Consider the following 19,730-nt stretch of genomic DNA (forward strand, 5'->3'; position numbering starts at 1 on the left):
CACATTTCTCCATGCACCGAAGACCACTGTAGACAGAGGTGAGCATAATTGGGAAAGACCTCAGGTTTTACATATTTTAAATAAACAGACATAAACAGTTGAGAAAGTTTTAGATGGATAAAGAAATTACTGTTTTGGTATTTACATCTGACTGTAGTTTAACAAAATTGGGACCCCCAATGGCAAGGAAAATGGAGCTGACCAAAGGGATCTTATGTTTATGTGATGTGATCTGGGCATTGTGATGAGATGATGGGAGAGTGTGTTGCAGGCAAAAACAAAGGGAGATAGCTCAGCTGCAAGGCTTTTAACTTTGTAGTTGAAGAGCCTCCAAAATCATGAATAAGCATGAAATTTTATACTGTATGTTTGTGTGCGTGCATTTGTGGGAGAGGGAGGGTACACTACTTGTAGTAAATTATCACAGTTAAGAATCCTTTCCTGGGGCCAGTGCTGTGGCATAGCAGGTAAAGCCACCACGTGTAGCGCTGGCATCCCATATGGGCACCAGTTTGAGTCCCAGCTGCTCCACTTCTGCATGGGAAGACACAGAGGAAGCTCCTGGCTCCTGGCTTCAGACTGGCACAGCCCCAGTCATTGCAGCCAGTTGGGGAGTGAACCAGTGGATGGAAGACCGATCTCTCTCTCTCTCTCTCTCTCTCTCTCTCTCTGCTTTTCCTTCTCTCACTGTGTAAATTTGACTGTTACAAATAAATAAATAAATATTTAAAAAAAGAAAAGGAATCATTTCCCACACATATTTCTCCCTTTCCCTCAAGCTATGACCATAACAGTTCTTATTCTATGAAAGCTCTGGATTGGAACAAACAACAAAATGATCTTAAAATAGACAGAAGCGTCCATACTCAGTGCTATGATCTGAATGTTTGCTTCCTGCCAAATTCATTATGTTGAGACCTAATCATTAATGTATTGGTTTAGGGAGGTGATTAGATATAAGGATGAAATCCTCATGAATGGGTTAGTTCCCTTATGAACTATGTGTGGTTTGGTATTCATCAATAAATAGCTAAAACAGGGAGTGGGTGTTTAGCCTAGGAGTTAGGAGCCTGTGTTCCACATTAGAGTGCCTGGGTTCAATTCCCAGATCTGAACCTGATTCCAGCTTTCTGTTACTCTGGATCCTGGGGAGCGGTCATCATGGCTCATACAATCAGTTTCTTGCCATGCACATGAGAGCCCCGGAATGTATTCCCAGCTCCCGGTTTCAGTCCCAGCACAGCCACAGCTGCAGCAAGCATTTGCGAGGTAAACCAGTGGATGGGAGATTTCTCTACCTGACTTTCTCTTTTTATCTTCTACTTCATAAATAAATAATTTAATAAAATCAAATAAAATTATTTAAAACAAAACCATCTAGCTGGGTCCCAGGCAATCTGGAAGATCATTAAATATATTTAAAAAAACTCTCTATTTATGCAGCTGCTGTGATGATTAATCAGTATGAAGAATTGGCTAGGCCACAACAATCATGCTATCCAGTTTTTATCTGATACTAAACTAGATTTCTATGTGAAGTTATTTCTTGAATGGGTTCAATAATTAAAGCTGTATGTTGTGAGTAAATCAGATTGCTCTCCATAGTTTGCTGGGTCTCATCCAACCAGTTGAAGGCCTTAAGAGAAAAGACTTTGGTCCTTGGAGGAGGACAGGATTCTGCCTCCAGTCGACCTTCACATTTGAACTGCAACCTCTGTTCTTCTCTGGTTCTCCACCCAGGTTGCCTGTCTTGTAGGTTTTAGACTTGTCTACCCCCACAATCACATAGGCCAATCCCTTAAATGAAATACACACATACACACACACACACACACACACAATCACACCACAGATTCTGCTGGTTCTCTCTCTAGACAATTCTGACTAATGTAGCCTCTAAATTCTAGGAGAGTTTATCACGTGACAGTGGATATGTTGAATTGAAGTCCAAGTGTTTAATTGCTTCTGCTTTCTTACAAGTGTCTGGGCTTCTTGGATATGATGTTCTATCTTCCAACATTTTCTCTTACTGCTATGGATGCAGATGATCATATCTACAGGAGTTCTTATGATTCCTTCGGTGGTACTGGCTCCGTGGTACCCCACAAAGGCACTTACTATTGGGTTCTAGGGGTTTTATGCCCCAATAAGGTGAAACAGCAATGGGTTGAGGCAGGAGAGTTTTACTGAAAACCGTATAGCAGAAAAAAGAGTGAGGGATGGGGCAAGGAGTACATTTTGTTAGCGAATTGGGAACTGAAAAGAGATCCAGCCTCCCAGGTAGTGTGCAACAGCCCATTTATGTTACTTGTTGGGACTGGGCTCTATGGACAAGCTGACTCCCACATCCACTGTGGAAACATGGGTTTGGGGTTTGAATAGGTAGAAGACCCCTTTGACAGGTATTTATCAAGGGCAGCAATTTACAATGCATGTTCTTATCAGCTTTGGATGTCCTGGCCAATCTGTAAGTGCCAGAGCCTGCAGAATCTTAGGGCATAAAATTCCATCTTGACTTCCTCAAGGTCCTTCATCATTGGTGCTCAGTTGTCCAGCTGGTAACTATTTGTGTCCCAATGGCCTAGCACATTCTAATACTTACAAGCCACAGATGACTGACGGCTGGTGAGATATTGCAAGCACCAATACCAGAGCACCACCAGAGTTGTGATATCCAGTGCCAATACCATGAAGCCATTGCTAATCATGCTGCAGCAATTTGTTCCAAAGCCACTATCAACTTCATGGCTGCCATCAGTGTTGATGTTGACACAAATGGTGATAGCAGGAATTTATGGAAATTATGCAAAAGGAGCTCTTACAGTGTTCTCAGTATTTTTCTTAAGACTTAGGCATCAGCTCTTCCTGTATAGACCAGAAGCCTGCTCTCGACAAAGTCCTTAGATTCACCTGTCTTCAGATACTCACCTGCAGCCTCTTTTAAACTCCAGCCAAGGCCTCTGCTGTGGATAGACTGATATCTGAAGGAAGAATTATACTAAAAGGAAAGCTTCTTTAAAAGGCCCAAGAATCCAAATGAGGATGAGTTTGCAGAGGGCCTAAATTCAGATAATCCATCATCAGCCCATTTTCCCATTGGTAGCTGGTTGGTAAAAATCATATTAGAAACTGCCTGGAATTTTCTCTGGCATTCCTGTTGAGGGGCTATGAAATTACAGATGACTTCAGAACTGCGACATGCCCAAATAAATGGAGTCTTAATATTAAAATTGATTTTTGAAAGCTTATAGTAACACCATCTCTGTTCTTCAGATATAGTTTTATAAGTAATTACTGTTTTTTTAGTAGAAATAACTACATTCCCTTTCTTTAGTGAGCTGGACTCACATCAACTACATTTTGGATTTACATGGGAATTCCAGGCATTTAGGAGAATGCTCTTCCTTTTCTTTTTGTCCCAACCTGCTGGCTTTAGCAAATAGATATTTTGTAAAAGTGTCATTTTGACTAAGACAAATGACAGACTTAAGGAATTTAAATTTCCTAAGAAAACTGCTAGTTAGCTGAAATTCAAAATTATAGCAATTGTTCCTTTATTTTCTTCAGTAAAAGTAGTAATTTTTTAAGCTCCATGAATTCATTACCTATATTTAAAATATATATTTTATATTCCTTCAAAACCAATCACATCTAATTGATTTCATCAATTTTTTTTTTTTTTTGACAGGCAGAGTGGACAGTGAGAGAGAGAGAGACAGAGAGAAAGGTCTTCCTTTGCCGTTGGTTCACCCTCCAATGGCCGCCGCGGCCGGCGCACCGCGCTGATCCGATGGCAGGAGCCAGGAGCCAGGTGCTTTTCCTGGTCTCCCATGGGGTGCAGGGCCCAAGCACCTGGGCCATCCTCCACTGCACTCCCGGGCCACAGCAGAGGGCTGGCCTGGAAAAGGGGCAACCGGGACAGAATCTGGCGCCCCAACCGGGACTAGAACCCGGTGTGCCGGCGCCGCAAGGCGGAGGATTAGCCTAGTGAGCCGCGGCGCCGGCCAATTTCATCAATATTTTTAATCAAGCAAAAGAAAATGAAGAAAATGAATGAAAGGGGAATGACCTGCACGCCTTTTATCTGACAATGAGTTTCATAAGAGGCAGTAATGTAAATAAATTAAACAACATTATTCATCTTTTTAAGCCACTGTATTATACACTCAATGACAATTACATAAGGAAAAAGTGTTCAAATTAGTTAACAAGAGCAGAAATAATATCTGTAAGATGGGTAAAGGAGGTGGATCAACTATATCACTCAGTTATGTTCATGAGAAACTAAGAAAAATTCACTTCTAATGTTTTAGAGCTACCAGATTTTTCTTGTGGTTCTCATTTTTCCTCCTTATCTACAGTTGTCAAGGGTACTGGACAATCATGAGGAAATGGGTACTATGCAAAGCCTGTAGTGACAGTCACCAGATACTATGGTTTCAAACATTGTCTCTGGTTACATTTTTCCACATGCACGGATCATATTGGAAACTCATTGAGGCTAGTGCCACCCTGAATGGAAGGTTTTTCTACATTTTTTCATGTGGGCTCTCACTCAGGGGCCAAGCACTATTTCATTGAGCTGTTAGCTCCTGGCCACATTTTGTTGAGTTGATCCCATAGATGAGTGTATGGCAACCCATCTGTATCTGTTACACAACTCCCATACTGAATCTGAACCAGAGAATAAACAGAGCTTTAACTCTTATATTACATTTCTTGTAGCTCATTCTTTTGTAACTCACATCATCAATGTTTAAAGTATATTTATTGTGTAGTTTTCTTATATTTTTATCACATTGATCAACATGGTGTATTTATTTCGAAAGAGAAGAATTCGAAAATGTTACTTTACTAAAAATAATGTCAAGACAAAAGAAATTCGGTTTTCTCCCCAGATACAATGTTCTGTGGGAGACAAACAGTAAGCAGTTTACTCATCCCAGTTTCATGGAAGACCATACACTGTTTCTAATAAGGACTTCCCATTCCGTGCCATGTGTCACCATGGTTTTGTTTCTAATGCACATTTTCCTCTCTCCCTCCTTCCCACCCTCCCTTCTTTTTCCTTATTCCTTTACAGATGAGAGATGTCTAAAACTGATTGGAAAAAATGCTCCAAACAGTCATTCCTCATTCTCCTTTTCCCACAGTAAGGCTATTTCAAAAAGTACCCAAAGAAACTATGCCATCCAAACTCGATCTTTGATGGTGCAATATGAAATGAAATATAATCAAGGTTTCTGTTTGGGCAGAGTGAGCCATGCAATGTAATATAAATGTGGATGTGAAAGAATTTTTATATGCAGAAGCACCAACTGCACCTATAACATTTTCCCAAGGTCTGGCAGGGTATTTGGGAATTAGACTTTCGGGAACCCTTTCAGTCCCTTGGGCTTTGGTGTCACTTATTTTCAGATTACAGAAAACACAAAACAAATGGTTTTCATTATTTTGAAGTTACATCTTGATTCATGAAGAGCTCTGTCCAAAGTTTCCTTGAAAACATTTCTTCTGCCCAAACTTGTTGGAGCCCTTTGCAGTGGGACAAGAAGATTGCTGAGCTGTGTCCACATGAAATCCGTGCTGCCCCAGGCTTCTCCTGGGTCGTTCCAAAACGAGCCCTACATTTCTACCCCTGAATTTTGGTTCCTACATTAGCTGGAACCTCACCTCTTGATGCTTTGTCTGTTCAATATTTTCATCAGCAAGGGGAATGCCATTGATGTTACATCCCTGGGGCTGTTAAAATCATGATTTTGGCCATCAGTTCAGTTCAGGGAAGATAAACACAAAAAATCCTAATGCCTGTTAGATGTTAGCCAAGAGGTGAGATATAATAAGACAAGTACATCATCTATGATGCCAGTTATTAGAGAGCCCTTTGCCCAAATTTAATTTCAGAACAAACTCAAATTTCCTACCTTGAAATGGATGATAGCCCCAGGGCACACACACTTAGCCTGCTCCCTGAAACAGGGTACCTATCTCTCCCTAGAATTGGCACTGGGGAGTGAGAAGCAGAGCCAGATGTTGATGCACATAACCACAGTCAAAAATGAGCAAACATGGGCCAACTTTACCAGGAAATCTTCATATTTTAATTAAAAGGAATTAGAAGAAAAATGTAGCGAGCAGGTTCACATGTCTTCCTAAAGGTCAGTTTGAGATTGTATTACTTTCCTACTAGGAGGGTTGTAACAAAGCACCTGGAATTGGGTGGCTCAAAGCAGCAAAAAGCGATTGCTGTACATTGCTGCAGGCTAGGTGTCCTAAAGCAATATAGGGCTGGACACTGAGAAAGAGTATCTCCCAGGCCTCTCTCTGAGCAGTCTTGGGGGCCCTTGGTCATTCCCGGTGGTACTTTTGTCAATGCATCACTCCACACTTTCTGCCTCCTAGCTCCATGGTGTTCTCATATGTGTGTGTGTGTGTATGTGTGCGTGTGTGTGTGTGTGTGAGAGAGAGAGAGAGAGAGAGAGAGAGTCTAAGCAGCCTCTTCTCACAAGGGTACCAGTTGTATTTGATTTAGAGTCCTTCTTATCTTTCCTCCTCTAGAATGGCCTTGCAAAGACCTGATTTCTAAACAAGGCCAAAAACCCCAGATTTGGGTAGATTTGATTTTTGAGGAGACACTGGGGAGCTCAATCCAGACATCATTTGTATGTTTCCAGTGAGTTCGAGCCTTTATCAGAGTTCTTATATGCAGCAGGACGTGATGTTGCTCTGGAGGCCATGCTACAGCCCTTGAACACTGCTGTGCACCAGGCCTGGGCTGTCTCCCTGGCTGCGGCTAAGACATATTTTGCCTTTATATTTTATTTTAGAAATATTACATATGTGTAATCTAAAATGATTGCTTTCTGTTTGATTAATATTCTTGTCTATAGCCTCGCAGGACTGGTTAGTTTTCCTAAAAAAACAATGATATAGGGAACAAGAAGGTTCTCCTTTAGAGGCCTTAAATTGGGAAAGAAATTCCAGATATTTGGAGCTACCATCATTTTTTTTTTTTGCAGTTACTTATTATGTGTACTTTTTTCCAGGATTTTCAGTACCTGATGAGATTTTTGGAATTTTATTTTCCTTATAGATTATAGTCAGTCATCAATGTATGCCTTGAGCATGAGATTTGACCCAAAGTAGGAGCTGTATAGGAACATTGTTTTGTTTTGTTTTTTCCTAAATTGAGAGTATCACAGAAATGATTTCTTTCATCTCTTATTTCTGATTAGTCACTTTTTGCTAAGGGTGATACTGTCCTACTTACTTCCAAAGAGAGAAAACCTTGAAGTAGTACCACAGCGGACATGAAAGTAAACTCCTATTTGTGCTTTTAAATAAATTATCAATTCTTGATGAGCATTCTTAAGCTATTTTCCTGAGAACACTAGTATCTTGTGAACAATATTTTATGTGTTCTATGATAAAAAAGCCATGTTCACCCTATTAAGTCCATTAAATGATTCCTTCATTTTGTTCATATTTTGAATATCTAGCACTTTTTAAAAATACTTCATTAGGATTTCCATGTCTCTGCTTGCATTGTCCATCCTTTTTTTTTGCATATTGTCCACTTTATCCACTACAGCCTTTGGCAAATTAGTCTTAAATATTTTAAATTTCCAATGTGTCCATTCCAACATCCCTGACATATCTGCCTCTGATTTTCACACTTGCTCTGTCTTGTGAAAGTATGTTTTTTTGCCTTTTAGTATGCCTTGTAATTGTCTTTCTTGAGAGTCAAGCATGATTGGGTAAAAGGAATCATGGCAATTAAGCTTTCAGTAATGTGGCAGTAAGGTGTGTGTGGGGGGGGGAGAAGTGTTCTATAGAGCAAGGAATAGGTCACAGTCTTGTAGTGAGCAAGTGCTTTTGGACTTTCAGTTACTTCTGCTCAATAGGTAGGACAGGGCGACTGGAGGAGGCTAGGGTTGGGTATTGTCCTTCCCCCAAGTCGGCGAGGCTCTGACAGTGCTCCACCAGACTGGGCCCTGGTTAACTGGTTTCTTTTCAGGGCAGATCTTGTTAAGAAGAGCAGACTTCCCTGTCATATGGCAACATGGTTCCTTTCCTCTCCTCTGCCAGAGGCATGGGATTTTTCTGATATTCACTGTGACATCCTAGTGAAGCTCATGGAGGTGAAACTCACAAAACTGTGAAGGATTTACCTGGAGTTTTTATGTTTCAGGCTTATTCCTGCTGGGTCTCCAGAATTCCTCAACTGTAGTTCTGAAACTCCTGCCGAGCAGTTTCTGTGAAACTTTCTATAAAAGTTTCTGCTTCCGTAAATTGTAATTCTATACATTGATCTTTCTTTCTCTTCAAGTTAGGGGACAGAGGTTTGTTCTGAGACCTTACTTTTCTGATCTAAGGATTGTTTATTTTTCAGTTTGTTCAGGATTTTTCCTCAGTACAATGGAGAGATCATTTCCAAATTCCTTATATAACTGCCTCTAAACCTGATCCATTGACTTCATTCTTTTTGATCAGTTTTTTTTCTGTGCAGAATGTTAGCATCAGATGGAATGCATGAATTAAAATGAAAGTCTTAGATTGAATAGGATGTTACATTTTTACAATGTGCTTTCTTGTGTTGTGTCTCGTGGTAACAGGGCATTTTAAGTGCTCAGCAAACTTTCTGTTTTCATTTCTGGTATCAAAGCAGGGGGATCAGAGCTTGAGTGACATATTGCACAACTAATAAATAACTCATGCCTCTATTTCTAACTGCAAATCCAGATCTCTTCCTTAAACCTCAAACAGCACTATTTGCTAAATACAAGAACTTTGCATGAACAGGAAGAAAGAATAATAAAATGTGAATGAGAATGGGCATGTGAGTCAAACAGATCCATGCTTGTATGTGTCTGTTTTCTGATTCTATAACAAAACATAGGAGACTGAGTAATGATAAATGTGAGGGGTTTTCAGCTCACTGTTTTGGAATCTGAAACTCCAAGATTGAGTGGGCCCATCTGTTTGACCTCTGCTGAGGGTCCCTGAGGGGGATCACATCACAACAGATGGTATCACATGATGGGAGCATTTGTGAGAAGGGGAGATCACATGGTGATTCAAGAAACATGAGTGTGGAGGGAGGCTGGGCTTGCTCCCTTACAAGAGCCTTCTAGCATGGACACTAACTGGGGACCCCCAAAACTGTTCATTCCTTTTAGGGCAGCACCCTCAATGAACTTCCACTAGATTCCACCTCTCACAGGTCCCCCCACCTCTCCACATAGCCACAGTGGGGACTAAACTTCTGGCACCTGAACCCTTGGGGGAAAACCACATACAAATCATAGCAAGGATCAAATCACAGATGTGTTGCCTGCTAGTTCTGTTAGCTAAAGAAAAAAATATTTAACTTTCCTATGCCTCAATTCACTATAGATGAAAAATAGAGCTAATATCACCTACCATGCCTAGCTTATTGTGAGGCTTCAAGGAAATGACGTATTCAAAGATATCAGCCCAAAAGCTAGAACATATTACATGCTCTAAAAATGGTAGTGTGTTTGTCACTAAGTCAAAGAAAGTTAATACCAGCTGGGGCAGGTTTGAGGCCAAGGCCAGAAGAGTAAGATCAGTTCAGGGCTTCAGCCCATGGGTATGGCTGGATTCAATTGATCAAGAAATCTGGTGTGATTCAGCTAAGCGTATACTTATTTATATATATTTATTTTTAATTCCTTTATTTATTTAAGAGATATTTATTGAGCTGGTCGCAAACTGGGGTGCTTAGAATACACATCAATGAACAAACAATTGAAGATCCGTGCCTTGAGAGGAGGGTCTGTGTGTTAGCAGAGAATGAAAGACAACTCATGACTGGAGCATAGGGAGACTACTGATGCCATAGACAGGAGTGTCAATTGGTAAAGTCTACAACAGGAGTCACTGTGCACTTACTCCTCATGTAGGATCTCTGTCCTTAATGTGCTGTGTATTGAGATTTAATGCTATAACGAGTACTCAAACAATATATTTCACTTTGTGTTTCTATGGGGGTGCAAACTGTTGAAATCTTTATTTAATGTATACTAAACTGATCCTCTGTAAAAAAAAAAAAAAGAAAGAAATTATCAACTCCCAACTTGACTCTCACTGGGATTAAACATGACAATAGGTCTGATCTGATATCATCATCATTTAAAAAAAATCATCTATTATTTTTCACTTTATGTTTCTGTGTGGGAGCAAACTGTTGAAACCTTACTTAATGTATACTAAGCTGATCTTCTGTATATTAAGATAATCGAAAATGAATCTTGATGTGAATGGAAGGGGAGAGGGAGTGGGAAAGGGGAGGGTAGTGGGTGGGAGGGACGGTATGTGGGGGAAGCCATTGTAATCCATAAATCGTACTTTGGAAATTTATATTCATTAAATAAAAGTTAAAAAAAATAAAAAGCTAAGTGAGTGAGAGCATTTTCTTCTGTGTTAGAAGGTAACAAGAAATACAAATAAAAAGAAGTGGAGCAGACATGGGGAACACGAGCACTGGGGGAAGGAAGAGCTTGTAAAATAAATCGTGATTAGGGTTGCCTAATTTTCAGAGGTGGTGTTTAAACCCTGATTGAAGGTGGTGAAGGAACACAAAGGAAGAACTTGGGAGAAGAGCTTTGTGTGGCAGGTGACAACCTTGGAAAGCACCTAAGGAGGAAGAGAGCCTGCCACAGGTAGGGCACTAGGAGGGTTTTGACTTTATTCAGAATGAGATGGGGAGAAGCCATTGGAAGTTTCTAAGCAGAGGAGTGATTTGATCCGAGACACATTTTAAGAGCAATATCATCTGTTAGAATAAAAGGTAGAGAGCAAAGGTAGACACAGGAAAACATTTTGGAGGTTATTCCATTAATCCAAGCATGAGACGTAATGGCTAGTACTAGCATTCTAGAGAGTAAAGTGATGTCAGAGTGTCTTTTTTGAAGATAGAAATGATAGGATTTCTTGAAAGATTTGGAGTGGCAATGGTGAGAAAATGAGACTCCAGAGGAGTCCAGGGGCCGTTGTGGTCACTGGTTTAGGCCCTGCTTGTGAGGCCAGCATCCCATAGCAGAGTGTCAATTCAAGACCTTGTGCTCTGTTTCTGAGCTAGCTCCCTGCTCATGCACCTGGAAAAGCAGCAATGGATGGCCCAAGTGCTTCATTCCCTGCATCCACATGGGAGACTCATATGAAGTCCCAGGCTCCTGGTCAGCCTGGACCAGCCCTGGCTGTTGTGGTCATGTGGCGAGTGAACCAGCAGATGGAAGAACTCTCTGTTACTGTACCTCTACCTTTCAAAGAAATAAACGAGACTTTCAAGGAAGGAAAGGAAAAGGAAAAGGAAAAGGAAGGGGAGGGGAGGGGAGGGGAGGGTAAGGGAGAGGAGGGGAGGGGAGAGGAGAGGAGGGGAGGGGAGGGGAGGGGAGGGGAGGGGAGGGGAGGGGAGGGAAGGGAAGGGAAGGGAAGGGAAGGGAAGGGAAGGGAAGGGAAGGGAATGGCAGAGTTGCTACCGCTACCCACAGCATTGCTGCACTGGTATTTGTTATTAAAAATTATTATGGCCATGAGCAAAATTCGGTATGTTTGCTGATTTGTAGACTCGGCTATGGTCCAAAATGGAACTGGTTGTGAATGATGGTAGATTTAAAGCATAATTGCAAATTTGTAGGGGGAAACTCTCAATGTCACTATTCTTATTACAAGCAGTTCCATTTCATTGTGCCACCATTTGTCACTCACTGCCTGGGGCTTGGAAGTGACTCTCACAGCAGTCTTCCAGGGGTAATTCCTGGGCATGAGGTTACCAATCAGGAGGAAAACTGAACTTGTAGTAAGTTTCAATTGTACCTAGCATTAAAACCATGGGAGCTCTCTGTGTGTTGCAGCAAATAGAAAAGCAAAGGTGTGAGAAACGGTAAAAGCAATTTCTGAATTTACAGTGCCACATTATGACTTCAAGAGGTAAGGTATATTTATTTCTGACTGGAAAAGAAAGTGGTACTTAGGGGTAGGTATAATTAAGAAAGTGTTTTAGGTATAGACAAAGTAATTTAATTTCCATAAACTATAAAAGCAATTCCTGAGTCATTATTCCCTCAGCCACCAAGAAAATGAAAATGTATTTTACCAGCAGTGTGAAGTTTGGTTCTTGATGGCCCTCAGTGTTTTGTTTCTGTTTAAGATGTGCTTTTGATTCATTCATTTTCTCCTTTTAACCATAAGAGTTTCCTCTTGACAATTGTGGAGAATTTTCCTACATTTTCTGCATAGCGTACCTAATCCCTAGTCAGTCTTTTAATACCTCCACAGCAAATAATCTCTTTCTGAGGATGGTATAGACAAATAGGCTCAGCAGGATTATAAAAGGGCATTATTATTCAAGATATGAATATCATCAAACATTCATACCGGGGCCCACATTTTGGTACAGTAGGTTAAGATACTGTTTGCAATGTTGACATTTGACATTCCATATTGGAGAGCCAGTTTGAGTTCCGGCTGCTCTTATGATCTAGCTCCCGGCTAATATGCCTGGGAAAACAGTGGAAGATGGCCCAAGTAGTTGGGCCCCTGCCACTGATATGGGAGATCCAGATGGAATAATTGGCTCCTAGATTTTGTCTTGTCCCAGCCTTGGCTATTGCAGCCATTTGGAGGGGTGAACCAGCTGACAGAAGATCTGTTTCTCTCTCCCTCTCTCCCTCTCTCCCTCCTTCTGCCTTTTAAATAAATTAAATCAATTCTTTTTAAAAAGTTCATGGAAAATTTAATTGAAAGATAAGTGCATATTGGTGAAAAAAGTTTTGAAATTTATAAAAAGTTTCTTTCATAATATATATTGTCCATGAAGTTTTTGAAGACCCCTTATATCAATAAATAAAGTTATGATTCATTTATTCATTCAACAAACACACATTTATCACTTAATATGAAGTAAATACTGTAGTGACCATGAGGATATCCCAATCAGCTAATTGAAGACAAGTATAAAAAATAAAATCTCAATGAATGTGGATTGACAAATCCAACAATAAAAGAATGGCACCATGTTAACATGGAATCAGGCATGATGCAGTATTCCAGAGGAATTGGGACAGTGATAACTGAGTGAGCTAGGCAGTGACCAGTAGAGACTTTCTATAGGTATTCACTGGGTAAAGACTGCGCAATAAGCACATGTAAAGATAGGGCAGCCTGCATCACAGGTGTAGATGAAGAACTGGAAAAGTTTTACGCAAATCAAGGACTATAAGAAAAATTCCTGAAAGCATGAAGAATTTTATAGGTTGAATTGTGTCCTTTTAAAAAATCATATGTTGGGGCCAGCGCTGTGGGATAGGTGGTAAAGCCGCTGCCTGCAGTGCCGACATCCCATATGGGCACTGGTTCGAGACCCGGCTGCTCCACTTCTCATCCAGCTCTCTGCTATGGCCTGGGAAAGCAGAAGATGGCCCAAGTCCTTGGGTCCCTGCAGCCGTGTGGGAAGGCCCAGAGGATAATCCTGGCTCCTGGCTGCAGATTGTCACATCTGGTCGTTGCAACCAACTGGGGAGTGAACCATCTGATGGAAGACCTCTCTCTCTCTCTGCCTCTCCTCTCTCTGTGTAACTCTGACTTGCAAATAAATAAATAAATCTTTAAGCAAAAATTGTGTCAAAGTTCCAACCCTCAACACTTCAGAATGTGACATTAGGAAATAAGACTTTTGCAAATGTGCTTAGTTAAGATGAAATCATTAGGACAGGCCCAGTTCCCAGAGAATTGGTGTCCTTATCAAAAGGGAGCACTTGAACTGCACAGATAGATGTACACACAGGAAGTGCATCACACGGCAATCACAGTGACACTGCCACAGCCAAAAAATAGCCTGGAGGTGGAGAGAGGCCTAAGGTGGGTGCTGCACCGGAGCCTTTGAGGAAGCATGGTGCTGATGACACCTTGATTCTGGACTGCAAACCTCTAGAACTGTGGGACAACACAAGCCTCTTCTAACCCAGCCAGTGTGTGCTACTTTGTTACGGCAGCCCTAGCAAATGCATCCAAAATTTAAAAATGGTGATTTTACAAGTTGGATCAGACTCTGCAGAAGTCTTTCCTGATAGAGAGTAGAGAGATTTAAATTAACCAAACGTTCTCAAAAGAACTAAGAAAATTTCAATATTTTTACATCAGACCATAATGTGCATTCTACCTCGTTTCTTCTAAATTATCTTGAACAGTTTTGCATGTAATAGAGTGCTACTGGCAATGTTCACTAAAGTTATCAAGTTCCTTTCTAATATGTTTGCAAAATGCCACACTTGCTTTTTGAAAGAGTGGAATAATCAAAAGAACAGAAAAGGAAAGTTTGCATATTTTTCATAAAGCTGTTGAAGCAGAGAAGGCTTCCTTCACACACTATTTCAATGACAGCATCACCAAACCAGGCTCAAGTAGTCAATGTCAACCACAAATACTTTATGGTATTCTGACTCCCAAAATACCACTCCTGCCCAAGTGCCTAGAGACACATAAGAGAGCACAAAACCAAGCCGATACAAAAGAAGTGAGCAGTTTTCACTTACCTAAGTCAGGATTCCAGCACATATCTCATCTGTATCTATCACCAACATGTGTTTAGTTTTAACTGCTCTTGGTAAGATATGTGACTGCTAAAATGAAAGATTATAAAAAAAGATTACTTCGTGATAACCTCAACTTGAGGGTCAGTTTAACTTAGTGCATTTTTTCTCAGTTCAAAATCAATGATTTTTTCATTCTCTGCTGTATTGTTTATACCCACTGGCAAACACACTGTCATTTCTCCTTACAAACACTCCTTCTTTGACAATGAGAAATATCCTAGAAAGTAGAGTTACAGGATAAAACTCTAACTGTGGAGAGATTTAGAGACAACCATGGGGACAGGGGAGAAACTCAAGATGAGATAGAGCACTACTGAGAATTTTTATATAAAAAAAGATATGACAAATAGGTGGTTTATCTGGCTTTGAATTTCTCCCCTATCATCCTCCCTCTATGAATAGTACTTTTCAAAATTACCTCTGTGTTGCTATATCTAATGATTCTTCCTGGTTCTCTTCTTACTTTGATCAGCTGGCATCAATTAACAGAGTTTGTTCTTCCTTATACCTTTAAATTTTCTACCCCTGGACTGCAGAATGTTGCATTCTGCAACATACTGTCTCCTGTGCTGGATATTCCTTATCCCCTCAGCATCTAAATCCTGGCCACTATAAATCACCAAGAAAATGATGGCACACACAGAATGGGAAATTAGGCAGACTAATAAAAGATTTGTTCTAAATGTGTGGAGAGCTCATGGAAAGATGGGGGAGCTAGAAGCTCTTAACTGCCTTGGGCCTTAGGAGACAAAGGGAGGGAGACCTGCTGGAACTTGTCATGAGCTGTAGCTATAAGAAAGGTTGGTCTTACTGAAGATTTTGGTCATTAGAGAGGTACATAGCCTCAGCCAAACCAGACCTTGTGGGGAGAGAACTCAGAGCATCAATCCCCAATCACTCTTTTCTTCTGCACTCCATACACCCGATTTGCCTTCTACTGCCTGTACACAATTGGAGATAAAGGGCAAAGGAGTGGGGTTGTAGAAGTGACCTTCGCAGAGCACAGAAAAAAATGGAGAAGGCTGGGAATGGGCTTTGAGGGAGAACAGAGGATCTAGTACCAGGTGGCCCATGTGGGATGCAGTCATCCTCATTTCCTCTCTACTCACGTGCTCCATTGGTGCTCTCTTTAGTCTCATGATTTTACACTTCCATCGGTACACCAATGCCTCCCACATTTCTCTCTCTCTTTCAAGTCTCCCCTGAACTCAAGTACATCCAATGGCCTGCTACATATTTCTACCTGGAAATCTAGTAGACATTTAAAATATACATGTAACAAATGTAACGAAGTCTCTCCCATTTTTCTCATAGCTGTCTCCAGCAATTTATATTTCGATTGCATGGATGAAAATGCCAAGACTTATCTTTGACTCCTTCTTCCCTTCTTCTCACAACTTATCAACTTATCACCAAAACACAAGTTATGTAGCCCATCAGAAAGATATATCCACTCTTTGACCACATCTACCACCCCTACCTGGTTCAAAGCCATCATTTATCTCATGCCCAGTGGCTACATTTTTTGTCACCTCCGCTTCTAGTCTTACTTCTGTAAAACTATTTTCACTATACTAGTCATATCCAATTTTTAAAGCTTAAGTTAAATCATGTAAATTCTCTGCTCAAAATCCTCCAAATACTTCTCACCTCACTCAGAATGAACACTGCAGATAAATGGCCTATAAAGTTTTATATGAGCTTCTATAACTTCTCTCTTACTTACCACTCATATGCATGGATTTCAAACTTTTTTGCACCAGGATAAACCTGTCTTTATATTCAACTTTCCACAAACTTTTTGAGGTAACCTCATATCACCCAGCCACACTGTTTCAGAAATGTGCTTTTTTCCCCCAGGTATGCCCCCAACTTTTACCTGCAACATTCTTATGCCCCAAGTCAATGCCTCACCATTGCCTAACTCACTTCCTTCAGTTCTCTGCTCAAACACCACTTTGGACTCCTCAATCTGCTCTAGATCCCCATTCACTATCACTGAATACATTTTGTGATATTTTATTTATTCATTTTAATATCTAGTTCCATTTTTTATTTCTCTAAGCACCTAAGAATACAGAAAGACCTTGTTTACCAGTCCTGGGCAAGCCACTTACAGGGATCCATGGCTGAGAGGAAATTCAGGAAGTAACTAACTAGAGACAGAAGGGACCAATCAAGGCAACAGCATCAAAGCATGGTGAGGGATGGTGTGTCACCACAGACTGTGCCAAAATATTTTACATAGAAATTAACAATGAGATGGGTAGTCCCAAATGGACATTTGGCTTACGGGTGTTGCAGCCTAATGAATATCTAGCTACACTCCATCTGTTTGCTAATTGAAGCAGAATATTGGTGAGAGTATTCTTGACCAGAAAATAGAAAAAAAAAAGTTTCAACACAGAAACTCCAGAACCAAAAGCAAATCTGAAGAAGAAACTCACACAGGAAGATGTGGCAAGTGAAAATGATCTTGTCTGAGCTTGGTGGCCAGCGAAAATGGAGAAAGCACTGAATTTTTGGCATCAGTGATTATCAAATGGAAATAGAAAAGTTACCTTTGGTTGGTTATGAAGTTCTTACTACTGGCTCAATGTATATTTTTTTTCAGGCGCATTTGACACAGATATTTGGGCAAACAGGTACAAATAGTTCTTACCAAATTATGTGAGAATAAGAAAATAGCTATTGTCATATCCACAACATTTGTGGGTACAGAATACAATGAGGAGAAACAGGAAAGTTGACAGGGACTGTGAAGATGATGGGGAAATAAGAGTCAATGGGTGTCATCACTATTGCAGGTAGTTTTGAACAGGAGGGATGTTATGGTGGCAGTATCACACTGGTATGGAGGAATTCTACTAGAATCAGATTGTATGTTACTAGTAGCTATCAACAGGACCAATAATATGTCAGTGGGTAAATTCACCAGATGACTCCTCTAAGCCTTTGGGAGGGAGTAAGAAACAAGAAGAAGCAACAACTTGGAAGTATTTTTCTTGTTATTATTGTCATTAAGGAATCCAAATATGTTGGGGATTCTACTATGGTAATAGGACACCTGTAGCATGAGACCTATGGCAGCAGAATGATACAGGTATAGACAGGTACAGGCTGTGTACCATGAACTGGATACCCTGTTCCATAACTACTATAGCCCTTTGTTCAATTCCATGATTTTGTGTAGTGTAGAAACATAACCTTTGTTTCAAAAACAAAGAAAATCCCTCTTAATTTCTAAAATATGAAGCCTCACTTAATATCAATTTTTTTCTTCTATCTTCATCTTCAAATTGATTTACCTTGAGCTGATTAGGCAACAAAATTATGTTTGTGATATAATAATAAATGATTAACTGTTTCACTTTACATGTGATGGTAATCTTTGTTAAGATTTTTAACAACCTACTTTATACCTTTTAGTATTTTTTGTTCTAATTAATACTATTGGTTGAACTCTGTAATTAACACACAATTATTCTTAGGTGTTGAAATTTAACTGAAAAGTGATCCCTGTTAAATATAAGAGTGGGAATAAGAGAGGGAGGAGATGTACAGTTTGAGACGTGCTCAATCTGACTTGCCCTAGTTGGTAGAGTTAGAAACGTGCCAGGGGATTCCAACTCAATGCCATCAAGGTGGCATGTACCAATGCCATCTCACTAATCCCAGTGATCAGTTTCAGTTCAGAATTGGTCATAATGATAGATCTAAGAGTCAAAGGGATCACATAAACAACACTAGTGTCTGCTAATACTAACTGATAGAATTAAAAAGGAGAGAACAATCCAACATGGGAAGCCGGGTACACAGCAGACTCATAGAATGGCAGATGTCCTAAACAGCACTCTGGCCTCAGAATCAGCCCTTAAGGCATTCAGATCTGGCTAAAAAGCCCATGAGAGTATTTCAGGCATGGAAAGCCAAGTACACTCTAGCAAAAAAAAAAAAAAAAAAAAAAAAAAAAAAGGGAGACCTAAATGGAAGATCTCTGTGAGTGACATCCCAGTGGAAAGAATGGGCCATCAAAGAAGAAGGTACCTTTCTCTGAAAGGAGGAGAGAACTTCCACTTTGACTATGACCTTGTCTAAATAAGATTGATGTCTGTGACTCAAGAGGCTTCCATAGCCTTAGCAACTCATGACAAGAGCCTTGGGTGATTACTGACGCCGTAAATGAGCGTCAGTTGTTAAATCAACAACAGGAGTCACTGTGCACCGGCTCCCCATGTAGAATCTCTGTCCTTAATGTGTTGTACTATGTCAATTAATGGTATAACTAGTACTCAAATAGTACTTTATACTTTGTGTTTCTTTTTGGGTTCAAACTGTTGAAATCTTTACTTAGTATATACTAAATTGATCTTCTGTATATAAAGGTAATTAAAAATGAATCTTTTTTATTTTATTTATTTATTTATTTTTTTGACAAGCAGAGCGGACAGAGAGAGAGAGACAGAGAGAAAGGTCTTCCTTTTGCCGTTGGTTCACCCCCCAGTGGCCGCCACAGCCGGCGCGCTGCGGCCGGTGCATTGGCGCACTATGCTGATCCGAAGCCAGGAGCCAGGTGCTTCTCCTGGTCTCCCATGGGGTGCAGGGCCCAAGCACTTGGGCCATCCTCCACTGCACTCCTGGGCCATAGCAGAGAGCTGGTCTGGAAGAGGGGCAAGTGGGACAGAATCCAGCGCCCCTACCAGGACTAGAACCAGGTGTGCTGGTGCCGCAGGCGGAGGATTAGCCTATTGAGCCATGGCACGGGCCTAAAAATGAATCTTGATGTGAATGGGATGGGAGAGGGAGTGAGAGATGGGATGGTTATGGTGGGAAGGAGGTTATGGGGGGATAAAGTCGCTATAATCCAAAAGCTGTACTTTGGAAATTTATATTTATTAAATAAAAGTTAAAAAAAGATTTTTATCTGATCACAATTTTATTTAGAATTCCCTCTGAAAAGGAGGGAACAGAAGTTAGGGGGTAATTTGGGACAGCCCTGGAGCAAAGAAAGCCACAGAACAAAAAGACAGGTGGATGTTTTCCTCTATTGTCTCATGTTTTACTTTTAACAGCCAATATCCTGACTGAATGTTTTTAATTGGAATCTAGCAA

Source organism: Oryctolagus cuniculus, chromosome 6 (genome assembly GCF_964237555.1).
Source record: "Oryctolagus cuniculus chromosome 6, mOryCun1.1, whole genome shotgun sequence".
NCBI lineage: Eukaryota > Metazoa > Chordata > Mammalia > Lagomorpha > Leporidae > Oryctolagus > Oryctolagus cuniculus.